Source organism: Taeniopygia guttata, chromosome W (genome assembly GCF_048771995.1).
Source record: "Taeniopygia guttata chromosome W, bTaeGut7.mat, whole genome shotgun sequence".
NCBI lineage: Eukaryota > Metazoa > Chordata > Aves > Passeriformes > Estrildidae > Taeniopygia > Taeniopygia guttata.
This window is the reverse complement of record NC_133064.1, coordinates 22,474,630-22,498,872: the sequence shown is the minus strand read 5'-3', so window position 1 is coordinate 22,498,872 and position 24,243 is coordinate 22,474,630.

Genomic DNA, 24,243 nt, shown 5'->3' with positions numbered 1-24,243 from the left:
AGTCCCAGGGGAGCCCTGCAAACTGACATCAGGAACCTGGACTGGTGAGTTTTCTTTCCCAGGGAAAAGAGCCGATGTTTGTGCTCAGGGTCCTGTGGCCCTGAGCGTGCAGCTAAATGAAAAAAATCCGAACATGGAAGGATAACTCCCAGACAGCAGCTGCCCCCACCTCATATTGTGCTGCCCTGACAGTAACAGGGGAGCCCTACAAACTGACCTCAGGAACCTGGACTGGTGAGTTTTCTTTCCCAGGGAAAAGAGCCGATGTTTGTGCCCAGCGCCCTGTTGCCCTGAGCGGGCAGCTGACTGCAAAAAATCCGAACATCGAAGGATAATCCAAGACAGGAGCTGCCCCCACCTCCTACTTGTGCTGCCCTGAAAGTCCCAGGGGAGCCCTACAAACTGACATCAGGAACCTGGACTGGTGATTTTTCTTTCCCAGGGAAAAGAGCCGATGTTTGTGCTCAGGGTCCTGTAGCCCTGAGCGTGCAGCTGACTGCAAAAAATCCGAGCATCGAAGGATAAGTCCCAGACAGGAGCTGCCACCATTTAATACATGTGCTGCCCTGAAAGTCCCAGGGGAGCCCTGCAAACTGACATCTGGAACCTGGACTGGTGATTTTCCTTTCCCATGGTAAAGAGCCAGTGTTTACGCTCCAAGTCCTGTGGCCCTCAGTGGGCAGCTGACGGCAAAAAATCCGAACATCGAAGGATAAGTCCAATACAGGAGCTGTCCCCACCTCATACTTGTGCTGCCCTGACAGTCCCAGGGGAGCCCTAAAAACTGACATCAGGAACCTGGACTGGTGAGTTTTCTTTCCCAGGGAAAAGAGCCGATTTTTGTGCTCAGGGTCTTGTAGCCCTGAGCGGGAAGCTGACAGCAAAAAATCCGAACATCAAAGGATAAGTCCCAGAAAGGAGCTGCCCCCACCTCATACTTGTGCAGCCCTGACAGTCCCAGGAGATCCTTACAAACTGACCTCAGGAACCTGGACTGGTGAGTTTTCTTTCCCAGGGAAAAGAGCTGATGTTTGTGCCCAGCGCCCTGTTGCCCTGAGCGGGCAGCTGACTGCAAAAAATCCGAACATCGAAGGATAATCCCAGACAGGAGCTGCCCCCACCTCCTACTTGTGCTGCCCTGAAAGTCCCAGGGGAGCCCTACAAACTGACATCAGGAACCTGGACTGGTGATTTTTCTTTCCCAGGGAAAAGAGCCGATGTTTGTGCTCAGGGTCCTGTAGCCCTGAGCGTGCAGCTGACTGCAAAAAATCCGAGCATCGAAGGATAAGTCCCAGACAGGAGCTGCCCTCACCTCATACTTGTGCTGCCCTGAAAGTCCCAGGGGAGCCCTGCAAACTGACATCAGGAACCTGGACTGGTGAGTTTTCTTTCCCAGGGAAAAGAGCCGATGTTTGTGCTCAGGGTCCTGTAGCCCTGAACGGGCAGCTGACTGCAAAAAATCCGAACATCGAAGGATAAGTCCCAGACAGGAGCAGCCACGATTTAATACTTGTGCTGCGCTGACAGTCCCAGGGGAGCCCTACAAACTGACATCAGGAACCCGGACTAGTGAAGTTTTTGTCCCAGGGAAAAGAGCTGATATTTCTGCTCAGGGTCCTGTGGCCCTGAGCGGGCAGCTGACTGCCAAAAATCCGAACATCGAAGGATAAGTCCCAGACAGGAGCAGCCCCCACCTAATACCTATGCTTCCCTGACAGTCCCAGGGGAGCCCTGCAAACTGACATCAGGAACCTGGACTGGTGAGTTTTCTTTCCCAGGGAAAAGGGCCGATGTTTGTGATAAGGGTCCTCTGGCCCTGAGCGGGCAGCTGACTGCAAAAAATCCGAACATGGAAGGATAAGTCCCAGACAGGAGCTGCCCCCACCTCATACTTGTGCTGCCCTGACAGTCCCAGTTGAGCCCTACAAACTGACATCAGGAACCTGGACTGGTGATTTTTCTTTCCCAGGGAAAAGAGCCGATGTTTGTGCCCAGCGCCCTGTCGCCCTGAGCGGGCAGCTGACTGCAAAAAATCCGAACATCGAAGGATAAGTCCCAGACAGGAGCTGCCCCCACCTCATACTTGTGCTGCCCTGACAGTCCCAGGGGAGCCTTAAAAACTGACATCAGGAACCTGGACTGGTGAGTTTTCTTTCCCAGGGAAAAGAGCCGATGTTTGTGCCCAGGGTCCTGTGGCCCTTAGCGGGCAGCTGACTGCAAAAAATCCGAACAACAAAGGATAAGTCCCAGACAGGATCTTCCACCACCTCCTACTTGTGCTGCCCTGACAGTAACAGGGGAGCCCTACAAACTGACCTCAGGAACCTGGACTGGTGAGTTTTTTTCCCAGGGAAAAGAGCCGATGTTTGTGCTCAGGGTCCTGTGGCCCTGAGCGTGCAGCTGACGGCAAAAAATCCGAACATCGAAGGATAAGACCCAGACAGGAGCTGCCCCCACCTCATACTTGTGCTGCCCTGACAGTCCCAGGGGAGCCTTAAAAACTGACATCAGGAACCTGGACTGGTGAGTTTTCTTTCCCAGGGAAAAGAGCCGATGTTTGTGCCCAGCGTCCTGTTGACCTGAGCAGGCAGCTGACTGCAAAAAAACCGAACATCGAAGGATAAGTGCCAGACAGGAGCTGCCCTCACCTCATACTTGTGCTGCCCTGACAGTCCCAGGGGAGCCCTAAGAACAGAAATCAGAAACCTGGATTGGTGAGTTTTCTTTCCCAGGGAAAAGAGCCGATGTTTGTGCCCAGGGTCCTGTGGCCCTGAGCGGGCAGCTGACTGCAAAAAATCCGAACATCGAAGGATAAGTCCGAGACAGGAGCTGCCCCCACCTCATAATTGTTCTGCCCTGACAGTCCCAGGGGAGCCTTAAAAACTGACATCAGGAACCTGGACTGGTGAGTTTTCTTTCCCAGGGAAAAGAGCCGATGTTTGTGCTGAGGGTCCGGTGGCCCTGAGCGGGCAGCTGACTGCAAAAAATCCGAACATCGAAGGATAAGTCCCAGACAGGAGCTGCCCTCACCTCATACTTGTGCTGCCCTGAAAGTCCCAGGGGAGCCCTGCAAACTGACATCAGGAACCGGGACGGGTGAGTTTTCTTTCCCAGGGAAAACCGCCGATGTTTGTGCTCAGGGTCCTGTGGTCCTGAGCGGGCAGCTGACTGCAAAAAATCCGAACATCGAAGGATAAGTCCCAGACAGGAGCTGCCACCATTTAATACTTGGGCTGCCCTGAAAGTCCCAGGGGAGCCCTGCAAACTGACATCAGGAACCTGGACTGGTGAGTTTTCTTTCCCAGGGAAAAGAGCCGATGTTTGTGCTCAGGGTCCTGTAGCCCTGAGCAGGCAGCTGACTGCAAAAAATCCGAACATCGAAGGATAAGTCCCAGACAGGAGCTGCCCCCACCTCATACTTGTGCTGCCCTGACAGTCCCAGGGGAGCCCTACAAACTGACATCAGGAACCTGGACTGGTGATTTTTCTTTCCCAGGGAAAAGAGCCGATGTTTGTGCCCAGCGCCCTGTTGCCCTGAGCGGGCAGCTGACTGCAAAAAATCCGAACATCGAAGGATAAGTCCCAGACAGGAGCTGCCCCCACCTCATACTTGTGCTGCCCTGACAGTCCCAGGGGAGCCTTAAAAACTGACATCAGGAACCTGGACTGGTGAGTTTTCTTTCCCAGGGAAAAGAGCCGATGTTTGTGCCCAGCGTCCTGTTGCCCTGAGCGTGCAGCTGACTGCAAAAAATCCGAACATCGAAGAATAAGTGCCAGACAGGAGCTGCCCTCACCTCATACTTGTGCTGCCCTGAAAGTCCCAGGGGAGCCCTGCAAACTGACATCAGGAACCTGGACTGGTGAGTTTTCTTTCCCAGGGAAAAGAGCCGATGTTTGTGCTCAGGGTCCTGTGGCCCTGAGCGTGCAGCTAAATGAAAAAAATCCGAACATGGAAGGATAACTCCCAGACAGGATCTGCGACCACCTCATACTTGTGCTGTCCTGACAGTCCCAGGGGAGCCTTAAAAACTGACATCAGGAACCTGGACTGGTGAGTTTTCTTTCCCAGGGAAAAGAGCTGATGTTTGTGCCCAGCGTCCTGTTGCCCTGAGCGGGCAGCTGACTGCAAAAAATCTGAACATCGAAGGATAAGTCCGAGACAGGATCTGCCGCCACCTCATACTTGTGCTGCCCTGAAAGTCCCAGGGGAGCCCTGCAAACTGACATCTGGAACCTGGACTGGTGATTTTCCTTTCCCATGGTAAAGAGCCAGTGTTTACGCTCCAAGTCCTGTGGCCCTCAGTGGGCAGCTGACGGCAAAAAATCCGAACAACAAAGGATAAGTCCCAGACAGGAGCTGCCCCCACCTCATACTTGTGCTGCCCTGACAGTCCCAGGGGAGCCCTAAAAACTGACATCAGGAACCTGGACTGGTGAGTTTTCTTTTCCAGGGAAAAGAGCCGATGTTTGTGCCCAGGGTCCTGTGGCCCTTAGCGGGCAGCTGACTGCAAAAAATCCGAACATCAAAGGATAAGTCCCAGACAGCAGCTGCCCCCACCTCATATTGTGCTGCCCTGACAGTAACAGGGGAGCCCTACAAACTGACCTCAGGAACCTGGACTGGTGAGTTTTCTTTCCCAGGGAAAAGAGCTGATGTTTGTGCCCAGCGCCCTGTTGCCCTGAGCGGGCAGCTGACTGCAAAAAATCCGAACATCGAAGGATAATCCCAGACAGGAGCTGCCCCCACCTCCTACTTGTGCTGCCCTGAAAGTCCCAGGGGAGCCCTACAAACTGACATCAGGAACCTGGACTGGTGATTTTTCTTTCCCAGGGAAAAGAGCCGATGTTTGTGCTCAGGGTCCTGTAGCCCTGAGCGTGCAGCTGACTGCAAAAAATCCGAGCATCGAAGGATAAGTCCCAGACAGGAGCTGCCCCCACCTCATACTTGTGCTGCCCTGACAGTCCCAGGGGAGCCTTACAAACTGACATCAGGAACCTGGACTGGTGAGTTTTCTTTCCCAGGAAAAAGAGCCAATGTTTGTGCCCAGCGTCCTGTTGCCCTGAGCGGGCAGCTGACTGCAAAAAATCCGAACATCGAAGGATAAGTCCCAGACAGGAGCTGCCACCATCTCATACTTGTGCTGTCCTGACAGTCCCAGGGGAGCCTTAAAAACTGACATCAGGAACCTGGACTGGTGAAGTTTTTTTCCCCGGGAAAAGAGCTGATATTTGTGCTCAGGGTCCTGTGGCCCTGAGCGGGCAGCTGACTACCAAAACTCCGAACATCGAAGGATAAGTCCAGGACAGGAGCAGCCCCCACCTAATACCTATGCTGCCCTGACAGTCCCAGGGGAGCCCTACAAACTGACATCAGGAACCTGGACTGGTGAGTTTTCTTTCCCAGGGAAAAGAGCCGATGTTTGTGCTCAGGGTCCTGTGGTCCTGAGCGGGCAGCTGACTGCAAAAAATCTGAACATCGAAGGATAAGTCCCAGACAGGAGCTGCCCTCACCTCATACTTGTGCTGCCCTGAAAGTCCCAGGGGAGCCCTGCAAACTGACATCAGGAACCGGGACGGGTGAGTTTTCTTTCCCAGGGAAAACCGCCGATGTTTGTGCTCAGGGTCCTGTGGTCCTGAGCGGGCAGCTGACTGCAAAAAATCTGAACATCGAAGGATAAGTCCCAGACAGGAGCTGCCCTCACCTCATACTTGGGCTGCCCTGAAAGTCCCAGGGGAGCCCTGCAAACTGACATCAGGAACCTGGACTGGTGAGTTTTCTTTCCCAGGGAAAAGAGCCGATTTTTGTGCTCAGGGTCCTGTAGCCCTGAGCGGGAAGCTGACTGCAAAAAATCCGAACATCGAAGGATAAGTCCCAGAAAGGAGCTGCCCCCACCTCATACTTGTGCTGCCCTGACAGTCCCAGGGGAGCCTTACAAACTGACATCAGGAACCTGGACTGGTGAGTTTTCTTTCCCAGGGAAAAGAGCCGATGTTTGTGCTCAGGGTCCTGTAGCCCTGAACGGGCAGCTGACTGCAAAAAATCCGAACATCGAAGAATAAGTCCCAGACAGGAGCTGCCCCCACCTCATACTTGTACTGCCCTGACAGTCCCAGGGGAGCCCTAAGAACTGAAACCAGAAACCTGGACTGGTGAGTTTTCTTTCCCAGGGAAAAGAGCCGATGTTTGCGCTCAGGGTCCTGTTGCCCTGAGCGTCCAGCTGACTGCAAAAAATCCGAACATGGAAGGATAAGTCCCAGACAGGAGCTGCCACCATTTAATACATGTGCTGCCCTGAAAGTCCCAGGGGAGCCCTGCAAACTGACATCAGGAACCTGGACTGGTGAGTTTTCTTTCCCAGGGAAAAGAGCCGATGTTTGTGCTCAGGGTCCTGTAGCCCTGAGCAGGCAGCTGACTGCAAAAAATCCGAACATCGAAGGATAAGTCCCAGACAGGAGCTGCCCTCACCTCATACTTGGGCTGCCCTGAAAGTCCCAGGGGAGCCCTGCAAACTGACATCAGGAACCTGGACTGGTGAGTTTTCTTTCCCAGGGAAAAGAGCCGATTTTGCTGCTCAGGGTCCTGTAGCCCTGAGCGGGAAGCTGACTGCAAAAAATCCGAACATCGAAGGATAAGTCCCAGAAAGGAGCTGCCCCCACCTCATACTTGTGCTGCCCTGACAGTCCCAGGGGAGCCTTACAAACTGACATCAGGAACCTGGACTGGTGAGTTTTCTTTCCCAGGGAAAACCGCCGATGTTTGTGCTCAGGGTCCTGTAGCCCTGAACGGGCAGCTGACTGCAAAAAATCCGAACATCGAAGAATAAGTCCCAGACAGGAGCTGCCCCCACCTCATACTTGTACTGCCCTGACAGTCCCAGGGGAGCCCTAAGAACTGAAACCAGAAACCTGGAGTGGTGAGTTTTCTTTCCCAGGGAAAAGAGCCGATGTTTGCGCTCAGGGTCCTGTGGCCCTGAGCGTCCAGCTGACTGCAAAAAATCCGAACATGGAAGGATAAGTCCCAGACAGGAGCTGCCACCATTTAATACATGTGCTGCCCTGAAAGTCCCAGGGGAGCCCTGCAAACTGACATCAGGAACCTGGACTGGTGAGTTTTCTTTCCCAGGGAAAAGAGCCGATGTTTGTGCTCAGGGTCCTGTAGCCCTGAGCAGGCAGCTGACTGCAAAAAATCCGAACATCGAAGGATAAGTCCCAGACAGGAGCTGCCCCCACCTCATACTTGTGCTGCCCTGACAGTCCCAGGGGAGCCCTACAAACTGACATCAGGAACCTGGACTGGTGATTTTTCTTTCCCAGGGAAAAGAGCCGATGTTTGTGCCCAGCGCCCTGTTGCCCTGAGCGGGCAGCTGACTGCAAAAAATCCGAACAACAAAGGATAAGTCCCAGACAGGAGCTGCCCCCACCTCATACTTGTGCTGCCCTGACAGTCCCAGTTGAGCCCTACAAACTGACATCAGGAACGTGGACTGGTGATTTTTCTTTCCCAGGGAAAAGAGCCGATGTTTGTGCCCAGCGCCCTGTTGCCCTGAGCGGGCAGCTGACTGCAAAAAATCCGAACATCGAAGGATAAGTCCCAGACAGGAGCTGCTCCCACCTCATACTTGTGCTGCCCTGACAGTCCCAGGGGAGCCTTAAAAACTGACATCAGGAACCTGGACTGGTGAGTTTTCTTTCCCAGGGAAAAGAGCCGATGTTTGTGCCCAGCGTCCTGTTGCCCTGAGCGTGCAGCTGACTGCAAAGAATCCGAACATCGAAGAATAAGTGCCAGACAGGAGCTGCCCTCACCTCATACTTGTGCTGCCCTGAAAGTCCCAGGGGAGCCCTGCAAACTGACATCAGGAACCTGGACTGGTGAGTTTTCTTTCCCAGGGAAAAGAGCCGATGTTTGTGCTCAGGGTCCTGTGGCCCTGAGCGTGCAGCTAAATGAAAAAAATCCGAACATGGAAGGATAACTCCCAGACAGCAGCTGCCCCCACCTCATATTGTGCCGCCCTGACAGTAACAGGGGAGCCCTACAAACTGACCTCAGGAACCTGGACTGGTGAGTTTTCTTTCCCAGGGAAAAGAGCCGATGTTTGTGCCCAGCGCCCTGTTGCCCTGAGCGGGCAGCTGACTGCAAAAAATCCGAACATCGAAGGATAATCCAAGACAGGAGCTGCCCCCACCTCCTACTTGTGCTGCCCTGAAAGTCCCAGGGGAGCCCTACAAACTGACATCAGGAACCTGGACTGGTGATTTTTCTTTCCCAGGGAAAAGAGCCGATGTTTGTGCTCAGGGTCCTGTAGCCCTGAGCGTGCAGCTGACTGCAAAAAATCCGAGCATCGAAGGATAAGTCCCAGACAGGAGCTGCCACCATTTAATACATGTGCTGCCCTGAAAGTCCCAGGGGAGCCCTGCAAACTGACATCTGGAACCTGGACTGGTGATTTTCCTTTCCCATGGTAAAGAGCCAGTGTTTACGCTCCAAGTCCTGTGGCCCTCAGTGGGCAGCTGACGGCAAAAAATCCGAACATCGAAGGATAAGTCCAATACAGGAGCTGTCCCCACCTCATACTTGTGCTGCCCTGACAGTCCCAGGGGAGCCCTAAAAACTGACATCAGGAACCTGGACTGGTGAGTTTTCTTTCCCAGGGAAAAGAGCCGATTTTTGTGCTCAGGGTCTTGTAGCCCTGAGCGGGAAGCTGACAGCAAAAAATCCGAACATCAAAGGATAAGTCCCAGAAAGGAGCTGCCCCCACCTCATACTTGTGCAGCCCTGACAGTCCCAGGAGATCCTTACAAACTGACCTCAGGAACCTGGACTGGTGAGTTTTCTTTCCCAGGGAAAAGAGCTGATGTTTGTGCCCAGCGCCCTGTTGCCCTGAGCGGGCAGCTGACTGCAAAAAATCCGAACATCGAAGGATAATCCCAGACAGGAGCTGCCCCCACCTCCTACTTGTGCTGCCCTGAAAGTCCCAGGGGAGCCCTACAAACTGACATCAGGAACCTGGACTGGTGATTTTTCTTTCCCAGGGAAAAGAGCCGATGTTTGTGCTCAGGGTCCTGTAGCCCTGAGCGTGCAGCTGACTGCAAAAAATCCGAGCATCGAAGGATAAGTCCCAGACAGGAGCTGCCCTCACCTCATACTTGTGCTGCCCTGAAAGTCCCAGGGGAGCCCTGCAAACTGACATCAGGAACCTGGACTGGTGAGTTTTCTTTCCCAGGGAAAAGAGCCGATGTTTGTGCTCAGGGTCCTGTAGCCCTGAACGGGCAGCTGACTGCAAAAAATCCGAACATCGAAGGATAAGTCCCAGACAGGAGCAGCCACGATTTAATACTTGTGCTGCGCTGACAGTCCCAGGGGAGCCCTACAAACTGACATCAGGAACCCGGACTAGTGAAGTTTTTGTCCCAGGGAAAAGAGCTGATATTTCTGCTCAGGGTCCTGTGGCCCTGAGCGGGCAGCTGACTGCCAAAAATCCGAACATCGAAGGATAAGTCCCAGACAGGAGCAGCCCCCACCTAATACCTATGCTTCCCTGACAGTCCCAGGGGAGCCCTGCAAACTGACATCAGGAACCTGGACTGGTGAGTTTTCTTTCCCAGGGAAAAGGGCCGATGTTTGTGATAAGGGTCCTCTGGCCCTGAGCGGGCAGCTGACTGCAAAAAATCCGAACATGGAAGGATAAGTCCCAGACAGGAGCTGCCCCCACCTCATACTTGTGCTGCCCTGACAGTCCCAGGGGAGCCTTAAAAACTGACATCAGGAACCTGGACTGGTGAGTTTTCTCTCCCAGGGAAAAGAGCTGATGTTTGTGCCCAGGGTCCTGTTGCCCTGAGCGGGCAGCTGACTGCAAAAAATCCGAACAACAGAGCATAAGTCCCAGACAGCAGCTGCCCCCACCTCATACTTGTGCTGCCCTGAAACTCCCAGGGGAGCCCTGCAAACTGACATCTGGAACCTGGACTGGTGAGTTTTCTTTCCCAGGGAAAAGAGCCGATGTTTGTGCCCAGGGTCCTGTGGCCCTTAGCGGGCAGCTGACTGAAAAAAATCCGAACATCGAAGGATAAGTCCCAGACAGGAGCTTCCCCCACCTCCTACTTGTGCTGCCCTGACAGTCCCAGGGGAGCCCTAAGAACTGAAATCAGAAACCTGGACTGGTGAGTTTTCTTTCCCAGGGAAAAGAGCCGATGTTTGTGCTCAGGGTCCTGTGGTCTTGAGTGGGCAGCTGACTGCAAAAAATCCGAACATCGAAGGATAAGTCCTAGACAGGAGCTGCCCTCACCTCATACTTGTGCTGCCCTGAAAGTCCAAGGGGAGCCCTGCAAACTGACATCAGGAACCTGGACTGGTGATTTTCCTTTCCCATGGTAAAGAGCCAATGTTTACGTTAAAAGTCCTGTGGCCCTGAGCGGGCAGCTGACATCAAAAAATCTGAACATCAAAGGATAAGTCCCAGACAGCAGCTGCCCCCACCTCATATTGTGCTGCCCTGAAAGTCCCAGGGGAGCCCTACAAACTGACATCAGGAACCTGGGCTGGTGAGTTTTCTTTCCCAGGGAAAAGAGCCGATGTTTGTGCTCAGGGTCCTGTAGCCCTGAGCGAGCAGCTGACTGCAAAAAATCGGAACATCGAAGGATAAGTCCCAGACAGGAGCTGCCCCAACCTCATACTTGTGCTGCCCTGAAAGTCCCAGGGGAGGCCTACAGACAGACATCAGAAACCTGGACTGGTGAGTTTACTTTCCCAGGGAAAAGTGCTGATGTTTGTGCTCAGGGTCCTGTGGCCCTGAGCGGGCAACTGACTGCAAAAAATCCGAACATAGAAAGATAAGTTCCAGACAGGAGCTGCCCCCGCCTCATACTTGTCCTCCCCTGACAGTCCCAGGGGAGCCCTATGAACGGACATCAGGTACCTGGACTGGTGAGTTTTCTTTCCCAGGGAAAACCGCCGATGTTTGTGCTCAGGGTCCTGCAGTCCTGAGCGGGCAGCTGACTGCAAAAAATCCGAACATCGAAGGATAATCCCAGACAGGAGCTGCCCCCACCTCATACTTGTGCAGCCCTGACAGTCCCAGGGGATCCTTACAAACTGACCTCAGGAACCTGGACTGGTGAGTTTTCTTTCCCAGGGAAAAGAGCCGATGTTTGCGCTCAGGGTCCTGCAGGCCTGAGTGGGCAGCTTACTGCAAAAAATCCGAATATCGAAGGATGAATCCCAGACAGGAGCTTCCCCCACCTCCTACTTGTGCTGCCCTGACAGTCCCAGGGGAGCCCTAAGTACTGAAATCAGAAACCTGGACTGGTGAGTTTTCTTTCCCAGGGAAAAGAGCCGATGTTTGTGCTCAGGGTCCTGTGGCCCTGAGCGGGTAGCTGACTGCAAAAAATCCGAACATGGAATGATAATTCGCAGACAGGAGCTGCCCCCACCTTATACTTGTGCTGCCCTGACAGTCCCAGGGGAGCCCTAAGAACTGAAATCAGAAACCTGGACTGGTGAGTTTTCTTTCCCACGGAAAAGAGCCAATGTTTGCGCTCCGAGTCCTGCAGCCCTGAGCGGGTAGCTGACTGCAAAAAATCCGAGCATCGAAGGATAAGTCCCAGACAGGAGCTGCCCTCACCTCATACTTGTGCTGCCCTGAAAGTCCCAGGGGAGCCCTGCAAACTGACATCAGGAACCTGGACTGGTGAGTTTTCTTTCCCAGGGAAAAGAGCCGATGTTTGTGCTCAGGGTCCTGTAGCCCTGAACGGGCAGCTGACTGCAAAAAATCCGAACATCGAAGGATAAGTCCCAGACAGGAGCAGCCACGATTTAATACTTGTGCTGCCCTGACAGTCCCAGGGGAGCCCTAAGAACTGAAATCAGAAACCTGGACTGGTGAGTTTTCTTTCCCAGGGAAAAGAGCCGATGTTTGTGCTCAGGGTCCTGTGGTCTTGAGCGGGCAGCTGACTGCAAAAAATCCGAACATCGAAGGATAAGTCCTAGACAGGAGCTGCCCTCACCTCATACTTGTGCTGCCCTGAAAGTCCCAGGGGAGCCCTGCAAACTGACATCAGGAACCTGGACTGGTGATTTTCCTTTCCCATGGTAAAGAGCCAATGTTTACGATAAAAGTCCTGTGGCCCTGAGCGGGCAGCTGACAGCAAAAAATCTGAACATCAAAGGATAAGTCCCAGACAGCAGCTGCCCCCACCTCATATTGTGCTGCCCTGAAAGTCCCAGGGGAGCCCTACAAACTGACATCAGGAACCTGGACTGGTGAGTTTTCTTTCCCAGGGAAAAGAGCCGATGTTTGTGCTCAGGGTCCTGTAGCCCTGAGCGGGCAGCTGACTGCCAAAAATCCGAACATCAAAGGATAAGTCCCAGACAGGAGCAGCCCCCACCTAATACCTATGCTACCCTGACAGTAATAGGGGAGCCCTACAAACTGACATCAGGAACCTGGACTGGTGAGTTTTCTTTCCCGGGGAAAACCGCCGATGTTGGTGCTCAGGGTCTTGTGGTCCTGAGCGGGCAGCTGACTGCAAAAAATGAGAACATCGAAGGATTAGTCCCAGAAAGTAGCTGCCCCCACCACATAGTTGTGCTGCCCTGACAGTCCCAGGGGAGCCCTAAGAACTGAAACCAGAAACCTGGACTGGTGAGATTTCTTTCCCAGGGAAAAGAGCTGATATTCGTGCTCAGGGTCCTGTGGCCCTGAGCGGGCAGCTGACTACCAAAACTCCGAACATCGAAGGATAAGTCCCAGACAGGAGCAGCCCCCACCTAATACCTATGCTGCCCTGACAGTCCCAGGGGAGCCCTACAAACTGACATCAGGAACCTGGACTGGTGAGTTTTCTTTCCCAGGGAAAAGAGCCGATGTTTGTGCTCAGGGTCCTGTAGCCCTGAGCAGGCAGCTGACTTCAAAAACTCCGAACATCGAAGGATAAGTCCCAGAAAGGAGCTGCCCCCACCTTATACTTGTGCTGCCCTGACAGTCCCAGGGGAGCCCTACAAACTGACATCAGGAACCTGGACTGGTGAAGTTTTTTTCCCAGGGAAAAGAGCTGATATTTGTGCTCAGGGTCCTGTGGCCCTGAGCGGGCAGCTGACTACTAAAACTCCGAACATCGAAGGATAAGTCCCAGAAAGGAGCTGCCCCCACCTCCTACTTGTGCTGCCCTGACAGTCCCAGGGGAGCCCTAAGAACTGAAATCAGAAACCTGGACTGGTGAGTTTTCTTTCCCACGGAAAAGAGCCAATGTTTGCGCTCCGAGTCCTGCAGCCCTGAGCGGGCAGCTCACTGCAAAAAATCCGAATATCGAAGGATGAATCCCAGACAGGAGCTGCCCCCACCTCCTACTTGTGCTGCCCTGAAAGTCCCAGGTGAGCCCTGCAAAGTGACATCAGGAACCTGGACTGGTGAGTTTTCTTTCTCAGGGAAAACCGCCGATGTTTGTGCTCAGGGTCCTGCAGTCCTGAGCGGGCAGCTGACTGCCAAAAATCCGAACATCGAAGGATAAGTCCCTGACAGGAGCTGCCCTCACCTCATACTTGTGCTGCCCTGACAGTCCCAGTTGAGCCTTGCAAACTGACATCAGGAACCTGGACTGGTGAGTTTTCTTTCCCAGCGAAAAGAGCCGATGTTTGTGCCCAGAACCCTGTTGCCCTGAGTGGGCAGCTGACTGCAAAAAATCCGAACATCAAAGGATAAGTCCCAGACAGGAGCTGCCCCCACCTCCTACTTGTGCTGCCCTGACAGTCCCAGGGCAGCCCTACAAACTGACATCAGGAACCTGGACTGGTGAGTTTTCTTTCCCAGGGAAAAGAGCCGATGTTTGTGCTCAGGGTCCTGTGGCCCTGAGCGCGCAGCTGACTGCAAAAAATCCGAACATGGAAGGATAAGTGCCAGACAGGAGCTGCCACCACCTCATACTTGTGCTGTCCTGACAGTCCCAGGGGAGCCCTACAAACTGACATCAGGAACCTGGACTGGTGAGTTTTCTTTCCCAGGGAAAAGAGCCGATGTTTGCGCTCAGGGTCCTGCAGGCCTGAGTGGGCAGCTTACTGCAAAAAATCCGAATATCGAAGGATGAATCCCAGACAGGAGCTTCCCCCACCTCCTACTTGTGCTGCCCTGACAGTCCCAGGGGAGCCCTAAGATCTGAAATCAGAAACCTGGACTGGTGAGTTTTCTTTCCCAGGGAAAAGAGCCGATGTTTGTGCTCAGGGTCCTGTGGCCCTGAGCGGGTAGCTGACTGCAAAAAATCCGAACATGGAATGATAATTCGCAGACAGGAGCTGCCCCCACCTTATACTTGTGCTGCCCTTACAGTCCCGGTTGAGCCCTGCAAACTGACATCAGGAACCTGGACTGGTGAGTTTTCTTTCCCAGGGAAAAGAGCCGATGTTTGTGCCCAGGGTCCTGTGGCCATTAGCGGGCAGCTGACTGCAAAAAATCCGAACAACAAAGTATAAGTCCCAGACAGGAGCTGCCCCCACCTCATATTTGTGCTGCCCTGACAGTCCCAGGGGAGCCCTACCAACTGACATCAGGAACCTGGACTGGTGACGTTTTTTTTCCCAGGGAAAAGAGCTGATATTTGTGCTCAGGGTCCTGTGGCTCTGAGCGGGCAGCTGACGGCAAAAAATACGAACATCGAACGATAAGTCCCAGACAGGATCTGCCCCACCCTCATACTTGTGCTGCCCTGACAGTCCCAGGGGAGCCTTAAAAACTGACATCAGGAACCTGGACTGGTGAGTTTTCTTTCCCAGGGAAAAGAGCCGATATTTGTGCCCAGCATCCTGTTGCCCTGAGCAGGCAGCTGACTGCAAAAAATCCGAACATCGAAGAATAAGTGCCAGACAGGAGCTGCCCTCACCTCATACTTGTGCTGCCCTGAAAGTCCCAGGGGAGCCCTGCAAACTGACATCAGGAACCTGGACTGGTGAGTTTTCTTTCCCAGGGAAAAGAGCCGATGTTTGTGCTCTTGGTCCTGTGGCCCTGAGCGGGCAGCTGACTACCAAAACTCCGAACATCGAAGGATAAGTTCCAGACAGGAGCAGCCCCCACCTAATACCTGTGCTGCCCTGACAGTCCCAGGGGAGCCCTACAAACTGACATCAGGAACCTGGACTGGTGAGTTTTCTTTCCCAGGGAAAACCGCCGATGTTTGTGCTCAGGGTCCTGTAGTCCTGAGCGGGCAGCTGACTGCCAAAAATCCGAACATCGAAGGATAAGTCCCTGACAGGAGCTGCCCTCACCTCATACTTGTGCTGCCCTGACAGTCCCAGTTGAGCCTTGCAAACTGACATCAGGAACCTGGACTGGTGAGTTTTCTTTCCCAGGGAAAAGAGCCGATGTTTGTGCTCAGGGTCCTGTAGCCCTGAGCACGCAGCTGACTGCAAAAAATCCGAACATCGAAGGATAAGTCCCAGAAAGGAGCTGCCCCCACCTCATACTTGTGCTGCCCTGACAGTCCCAGGGGAGCCCTAAGAACTGAAATCAGAAACCTGGACTGGTGAGTTTTCTTTCCCAGGGAAAAGAGCCGATGTTTGTGCTCAGGGTCCTGTGGCCCTGAGCGTGCAGCTGACTGCAAAAAATCCAAACATGGAAAGATAACTCCCAGACAGGATCTGCCACCACCTCATACTTGTGCTGTTCTGACAGTCCCAGGGGAGCCCTACAAACTGACATCAGGAACCTGGACTGGTGAGTTTTCTTTCCCAGGGAAAAGAGCCGATGTTTGTGCCCAGCACCCTGTTGCCCTGAGCGGGCAGCTGACTGCAAAAAATCCGAACATCAAAGGATAAGTCCCAGACAGGAGCTGCCCCCACCTCCTACTTGTGCTGCCCGGACAGTCCCAGGGCAGCCCTACAAACTGACATCAGGAACCTGGACTGGTGAGTTTTCTTTCCCAGGGAAAAGAGCCGATATTTGTGCCCAGCATCCTGTTGCCCTGAGCAGGCAGCTGACTGCAAAAAATCCGAACATCGAAGAATAAGTGCCAGACAGGAGCTGCCCTCACCTCATACTTGTGCTGCCCTGAAAGTCCCAGGGGAGCCCTGCAAACTGACATCAGGAACCTGGACTGGTGAGTTTTCTTTCCCAGGGAAAAGAGCCGATGTTTGTGCTCTTGGTCCTGTGGCCCTGAGCGGGCAGCTGACTACCAAAACTCCGAACATCGAAGGATAAGTTCCAGACAGGAGCAGCCCCCACCTAATACCTGTGCTGCCCTGACAGTCCCAGGGGAGCCCTACAAACTGACATCAGGAACCTGGACTGGTGAGTTTTCTTTCCCAGGGAAAACCGCCGATGTTTGTGCTCAGGGTCCTGTAGTCCTGAGCGGGCAGCTGACTGCAAAAAATCCGAACATCGAAGGATAAGTCCCTGACAGGAGCTGCCCTCACCTCATACTTGTGCTGCCCTGACAGTCCCAGTTGAGCCTTGCAAACTGACATCAGGAACCTGGACTGGTGAGTTTTCTTTCCCAGGGAAAAGAGCCGATGTTTGTGCTCAGGGTCCTGTAGCCCTGAGCACGCAGCTGACTGCAAAAAATCCGAACATCGAAGGATAAGTCCCAGAAAGGAGCTGCCCCCACCTCATACTTGTGCTGCCCTGACAGTCCCAGGGGAGCCCTAAGAACTGAAATCAGAAACCTGGACTGGTGAGTTTTCTTTCCCAGGGAAAAGAGCCGATGTTTGTGCTCAGGGTCCTGTGGCCCTGAGCGTGCAGCTGACTGCAAAAAATCCAAACATGGAAAGATAACTCCCAGACAGGATCTGCCACCACCTCATACTTGTGCTGTTCTGACAGTCCCAGGGGAGCCCTACAAACTGACATCAGGAACCTGGACTGGTGAGTTTTCTTTCCCAGGGAAAAGAGCCGATGTTTGTGCCCAGCACCCTGTTGCCCTGAGCGGGCAGCTGACTGCAAAAAATCCGAACATCAAAGGATAAGTCCCAGACAGGAGCTGCCCCCACCTCCTACTTGTGCTGCCCTGACAGTCCCAGGGCAGCCCTACAAACTGACATCAGGAACCTGGACTGGTGAGTTTTCTTTCCCAGGGAAAAGAGCCGATATTTGTGCCCAGCATCCTGTTGCCCTGAGCAGGCAGCTGACTGCAAAAAATCCGAACATCGAAGAATAAGTGCCAGACAGGAGCTGCCCTCACCTCATACTTGTGCTGCCCTGAAAGTCCCAGGGGAGCCCTGCAAACTGACATCAGGAACCTGGACTGGTGAGTTTTCTTTCCCAGGGAAAAGAGCCGATGTTTGTGCTCTTGGTCCTGTGGCCCTGAGCGGGCAGCTGACTACCAAAACTCCGAACATCGAAGGATAAGTTCCAGACAGGAGCAGCCCCCACCTAATACCTGTGCTGCCCTGACAGTCCCAGGGGAGCCCTACAAACTGACATCAGGAACCTGGACTGGTGAGTTTTCTTTCCCAGGGAAAACCGCCGATGTTTGTGCTCAGGGTCCTGTAGTCCTGAGCGGGCAGCTGACTGCAAAAAATCCGAACATCGAAGGATAAGTCCCTGACAGGAGCTGCCCTCACCTCATACTTGTGCTGCCCTGACAGTCCCAGTTGAGCCTTGCAAACTGACATCAGGAACCTGGACTGGTGAGTTTTCTTTCCCAGGGAAAAGAGCCGATGTTTGTGCTCAGGGTCCTGTAGCCCTGAGCACGCAGCTGACTGCAAAAAATCCGAACATCGAAGGATAAGTCCCAGAAAGGAGCTGCCCCCACCTCATACTTGTGCTGCCCTGACAGTCCCAGGGGAGCCCTAAGAACTGAAATCAGAAACCTGGACTGGTGAGTTTTCTTTCCCAGGGAAAAGAGCCGATGTTTGTGCTCAGGGTCCTGTGGCCCTGAGCGTGCAGCTGACTGCAAAAAATCCAAACATGGAAAGATAACTCCCAGACAGGATCTGCCACCACCTCATACTTGTGCTGTTCTGACAGTCCCAGGGGAGCCCTACAAACTGACATCAGGAACCTGGACTGGTGAGTTTTCTTTCCCAGGGAAAAGAGCCGATGTTTGTGCCCAGCACCCTGTTGCCCTGAGCGGGCAGCTGACTGCAAAAAATCCGAACATCAAAGGATAAGTCCCAGACAGGAGCTGCCCCCACCTCCTACTTGTGCTGCCCTGACAGTCCCAGGGCAGCCCTACAAACTGACATCAGGAACCTGGACTGGTGAGTTTTCTTTCCCAGGGAAAAGAGCCGATGTTTGTGCTCAGGGTCCTGTGGCCCTGAGCGTGCAGCTGACTGCAAAAAATCCGAATATCGAAGGATAAGTGCCAGACAGGGGCTGCCACCACCTCATACTTGTGCTGTCCTGACAGTCCCAGGGGAGCCCTACAAACTGACATCAGGAACCTGGACTGGTGAGTTTTCTTTCCAAGGGAAAAGAGCCGATGTTTGCGCTCAGGGTCCTGCAGGCCTGACTGGGCAGCTTACTGCAAAAAATCCGAATATCGAAGGATGAATCCCAGACAGGAGCTTCCCCCACCTCCTACTTGTGCTGCCCTGACAGTCCCGGTTGAGCCCTGCAAACTGACATCAGGAACCTGGACTGGTGAGTTTTCTTTCCCAGGGAAAAGAGCCGATGTTTGTGCTCAGGGTCCTGTGGTCCTGAGCGGGTAGCTGACTGCAAAAAATCCGAACATCGAAGGATAAGTCCCAGACAGTAGCTGCCCTCACCACATACTTGTGCTGCCCTGAAAGTCCCAGGGGAGCCCTGCAAACTGACATCAGGAACCTGGACTGGTGAGTTTTCTTTCCCAGGGAAAAGAGCCGATGTTTGTGCTCAGGGTCCTGTAGCCCTGAGCGGGCAGCTGACTGCAAAAAATCCGAACATCTAAGAATAAGTGCCAGACAGGAGCTGCCCTCACCTCATACTTGTGCTGCCCTGAAAGTCCCAGGGGAGCCCTGCAAACTGACATCAGGAACCTGGACTGGTGAGTTTTCTTTCCCAGGGAAAAGAGCCGATGTTTGTGCTCAGGGTCCTGTAGCCCTGAGCAGGCAGCTGACTTCAAAAACTCCGAACATCGAAGGATAAGTCCCAGAAAGGAGCTGCCCCCACCTCCTACTTGTGCTGCCCTGAAAGTCCCAGGTGAGCCCTGCAAACTGACATCTGGAACCTGGACTGGTGAGTTTTCTTTCCCAGGGAAAAGAGCCGATGTTTGTGCTCAGGGTCCTGTAGCCCTGAGCGGGCAGCTGACTGCAAAAAATCCGAAAATCGAAGGATAAGTCCCAGACAGGAGCTGCCCCCACCTTATACTTGTGCTGCCCTGACAGTAACAGGGGAGCCCTAAGAACTGAAATCAGAAACCTGGACTGGTGAGTTTTCTTTCCCAGGGAAAAGAGCCGATGTTTGTGCTCAGGGTCCTGTGGCCCTGAGCGCGCAGCTGACTGCAAAAAATTTGAACATGGAAGGAAAAGTGCCAGACAGGGGCTGTCACCACCACATACTTGTGCTGCCCTGACAGTCCCAGGGGAGCCCTACAAACTGACATCAGGAACCTGGACTGGTGAGTTTTCTTTCCCAGGGAAAAGAGCCGATGTTTGTGCTCAGGGTCCTGTGGCCCTGAGCGGGCAGCTGACTGCCAAAAATCCGAACATCGAAGGATAAGTCCCAGACAGGAGCAGCCCCCACCTAATACCTCTGCTGCCCTGACAGTCCCAGGGGAGCCCTACAAACTGACATCATGAACCTGGACTGGTGAGTTTTCTTTCCCAGGGAAAAGAGCCGATGTTTGTGCTCAGGGTCCTGTGGCCCTGAGCGTGCAGCTGACTGCAAAAAATTTGAACATGGAAGGAAAAGTGCCAGACAGGGGCTGCCACCACCTCATACTTGTGCTGCCCTGACAGTCCCAGGGGAGCCCTACAAACTGACATCAGGAACCTGGACTGGTGAGTTTTCTTTCCCAGGGAAAAGAGCCGATGTTTGTGCTCAGGGTCCTGTGGCCCTGAGCGGGCAGCTGACTGCCAAAAATCCGAACATCGAAGGATAAGTCCCAGACAGGAGCTGCCCTCACCTCATACTTGTGCTGCCCTGACAGTCCCAGGGGAGCCCTAAGAACTGAAATCAGAAACCTGGACTGGTGAGTTTTCTTTCCCAGGGAAAAGAGCCGATGTTTGTGCTCAGGGTCCTGTAGCCCTGAGCAGGCAGCTGACTGCAAAAAATCCGAACATCGAAGGATAAGTCCCAGAAAGGAGCTGCCCCCACCTCATACTTGTGCTGCCCTGACAGTCCCAGGGGAGCCCTAAGAACTGAAATCAGAAACCTGGACTGGTGAGTTTTCTTTCCCAGGGAAAAGAGCCGATGTTTGTGCTCAGGGTCCTGTGGCCCTGAGCGTGCAGCTGACTGCAAAAAATCCGAACATGGAAGGATAACTCCCAGACAGGATCTGCCACCACCTCATACTTGTGCTGTCCTGACAGTCCCAGGGGAGCCCTACAAACTGACCTCAGGAACCTGGACTGGTGAGTTTTCTTTCCCAGGGAAAAGAGCCGATGTTTGTGCTCAGGGTCCTGTGGCCCTTAGCGGGCAGCTGACTGCAAAAAATCCGAACAACAAAGTATAAGTCCCAGACAGGAGCTGCCCGCACCTCATACTTGCGCTGCCCTGACTGTCCCAGTTGAGCCCTACAAACTGACATCAGGAACCTGGACTGGTGAGTTTTCTTTCCCAGGGAAAAGAGCCGATGTTTGTGCCCAGCGCCCTGTTGCCCTGAGCGGGCAGCTGACTGCAAAAAATTCGAACATCGAAGGATAAGTCCCAGACAGGAGCTGCCCCCACCTCATATTTGTGCTGCCCTGACAGTCCCAGGGGAGCCCTACCAACTGACATCAGGAACCTGGACTGGTGACGTTTTTTTTCCCAGGGAAAAGAGCTGATATTTGTGCTCAGGGTCCTGTGGCCCTGAGCGGGCAGCTGACGGCAAAAAATCCGAACATCGAAGGATAAGTCCCAGACAGGAGCTGCCCCCACCTCATACTTGTGCTGCCCTGACAGTCCCAGGGGAGCCTTAAAAACTGACATCAGGAACCTGGACTGGTGAGTTTTCTTTCCCAGGGAAAAGAGCCGATATTTGTGCTCAGGGTCCTGTAGTCCTGAGCGGGCAGCTGACTGCAAAAAATCCGAACATCGAAGGATAAGTCCCTGACAGGAGCTGCCCTCACCTCATACTTGTGCTGCCCTGACAGTCCCAGTTGAGCCTTGCAAACTGACATCAGGAACCTGGACTGGTGAGTTTTCTTTGCCAGGGAAAAGAGCCGATGTTTGTGCTCAGGGTCCTGTAGCCCTGAGCAGGCAGCTGACTGCAAAAAATCCGAACATCGAAGGATAAGTCCCAGAAAGGAGCTGCCCCCACCTCATACTTGTGCTGCCCTGACAGTCTTAGGGGAGCCCTAAGAACTGAAATCAGAAACCTGGACTGGTGAGTTTTCTTTCCCAGGGAAAAGAGCCGATGTTTGTGCTCAGGGTCCTGTGGCCCTGAGCGTGCAACTGACTGCAAAAAATCCGAACATGGAAGGATAACTCCCAGACAGGATCTGCCACCACCTCATACTTGTGCTGTCCTGACAGTCCCAGGGGAGCCCTACAAACTGACATCAGGAACCTGGACTGGTGAGTTTTCTTTCCCAGGGAAAAGAGCCGATGTTTGTGCTCAGGGTCCTGTAGCCCTGAGCGGGCATCTGACTGCAAAAAATCCGAACATCGAAGGATTAGTCCCAGAAAGGAGCTGCCCCCACCTCATACTTGTGCTGCCCTGACAGTCCCAGGGGAGCCCTAAGAACTGAAACCAGAAACCTGGACTGGTGAGTTTTCTTTCCCAGGGAAAAGAGCCGATGTTTGTGCCCAGGGTACTGTGGCCCTGAGCGGGCAGCTGACTGCAAAAAATCCGAACAACAAAGGATAGGTGCCAGACAGGAGCTGCCCTCACCTCATACTTGTGCTGCCCTGACAGTCTAAGTTTAGCCCTACAAACTGACATCAGGAACCTGGACTGGTGAGTTTTCCTTCCCAGGGAAAAGAGCTGATGTTTGTGCCCAGCGCCCTGTTGCCCTGAGCGGGCAGCTGAGTGCAAAAAATCCGAACATCGAAGGATAAGTCCCAGAAAGGAGCTGCCCCCACCTCATACTTGTGCTGCCCTGACAGTCCCAGGGGAGCCCTAAGAACTGAAATCAGAAACCTGGACTGGTGAGTTTTCTTTCCCAGGGAAAAGAGCCGATGTTTGTGCTCAGGGTCCTGTGGCCCTGAGCGTGCAGCTGACTGCAAAAAATCCGAACATGGAAGGATAAGGCCCAGACAGGAACTGCCACCACCTCATACTTGTGCTGCCCTGACAGTCCCAGGGGAGCCCTACAAACTGACATCAGGAACCTGGACTGGTGAGTTTTCTTTCCCAGGGAAAAGAGCCGATGTTTGTGCTCAGGGTCCTGTAGCCCTGAGCGGGCAGCTGACTGCAAAAAATCCGAACATCGAAGGATTAGTCCCAGAAAGGAGCTGCCCCCACCTCATACTTGTGCTGCCCTGACAGTCCCAGGGGAGCCCTAAGAACTGAAACCAGAAACCTGGACTGGTGAGTTTTCTTTCCCAGGGAAAAGAGCCGATGTTTGTGCTCCGAGTCCTGTGGCCCTGAGCGGGCAGCTGACTGCAAAAAATCAGAACATCGAAGGATAAGTCCCAGACAGGAGCTGCCCCCACCTCCTACTTGTGCTGCCCTGACAGTCCCAGGGCAGCCCTACAAACTGACATCAGGAACCTGGACTGGTGAGTTTTCTTTCCCAGGGAAAAGAGCCGATGTTTGTGCTCAGGGTCCTGTGGCCCTGAGCGTGCAGCTGACTGCAAAAAATTTGAACATGGAAGGATAAGTGCCAGACAGGGGCTGCCACCACCTCATACTTGTGCTGTCCTGACAGTCCCAGGGGAGCCCTACAAACTGACATCAGGAACCTGGACTGGTGAAGTTTTTTTCCCAGGGAAAAGAGCTGATATTTGTGCTCAGGGTCCTGTTGACCTGAGCGGGCAGCTGACTGCCAAAAATCCGAACATCGAAGGATAAGTCGCAGACAAGAGCAGCCCCCACCTAATACCTATGCTGCCCTGACAGTCCCAGGGGAGCCCTACAAAATGACATCAGGAACCTGGACTGGTGAGTTTTCTTTCCCAGGGAAAACCGCCGATGTTTGTGCTCAGGGTCCTGTGGTTCTGAGCGGGCAGCTGACTGCAAAAAATCCGAACATCGAAGGATAAGTCCCAGACAGGAGCTGCCCTCACCTTATACTTGTGCTGCCCTGAAAGTCCCAGGGGAGCCCTGCAAACTGACATCAGGAACCTGGACTGGTGAGTTTTCTTTCCCAGGGAAAAGAGCCGATATTTGTTCTCAGGGTCCTGTGGCCCTGAGCGTGCAGCTGACTGCAAAAAATCCGAACATGGAAGGATAAGTGCCAGACAGGGGCTGCCACCACCTCATACTTGTGCTGTCCTGACAGTCCCAGGGGAGCCCTACAAACTGACATCAGGAACCTGGACTGGTGAAGTTTTTTTCCCAGGCAAAAGAGCTGATATTTGTGCTCAGGGTCCTGTGGCCCTGGGCGGGCAGCTGACAGCAAAAAAACGGACATCGAAGGATAAGTCCCAGACAGGAGCTGCCCTCACCTCATACTTGTGCTGCCCTGACAGTCCCAGTTTAGCCCTACAAACTGACATCAGGAACCTGGACTGGTGAGTTTTCTTTCCCAGGGAAAAGAGCCGATGTTTGTGCCCAGCGCCCTGTTGCCCAGAGCGGGCAGCTGACTGCAAAAAATCCGAACATCAAAGGATAAGTCCCAGACATGAGCTGCCCCCACCTCCTACTTGTGCTGCCCTGACAGTCCCAGGGCAGCCCTACAAACTGACATCAGGAACCTGGACTGGTGAGTTTTCTTTCCCAGGGAAAAGAGCCGATGTTTGTGCTCAGGGTCCTGTGGCCCTGAGCGTGCAGCTGACTGCAAAAAATTTGAACATGGAAGGATAAGTGCCAGACTGGGGCTGCCACCACCTCATACTTGCGCTGTCCTGAAAGTCCCAGGGGAGCCCTACAAACTGACATCAGGAACCTGGACTGGTGAAGTATTTTTCCCAGGGAAAAGAGCCGATATTTGTGCTCAGGGTCCTGTGGCCCTGAGCGGGCAGCTGACTGCCAAAAATCCGAACATCGAAGGATAAGTCCCAGACAGGAGCAGCCCCCACCTAATACCTATGCTGCCCT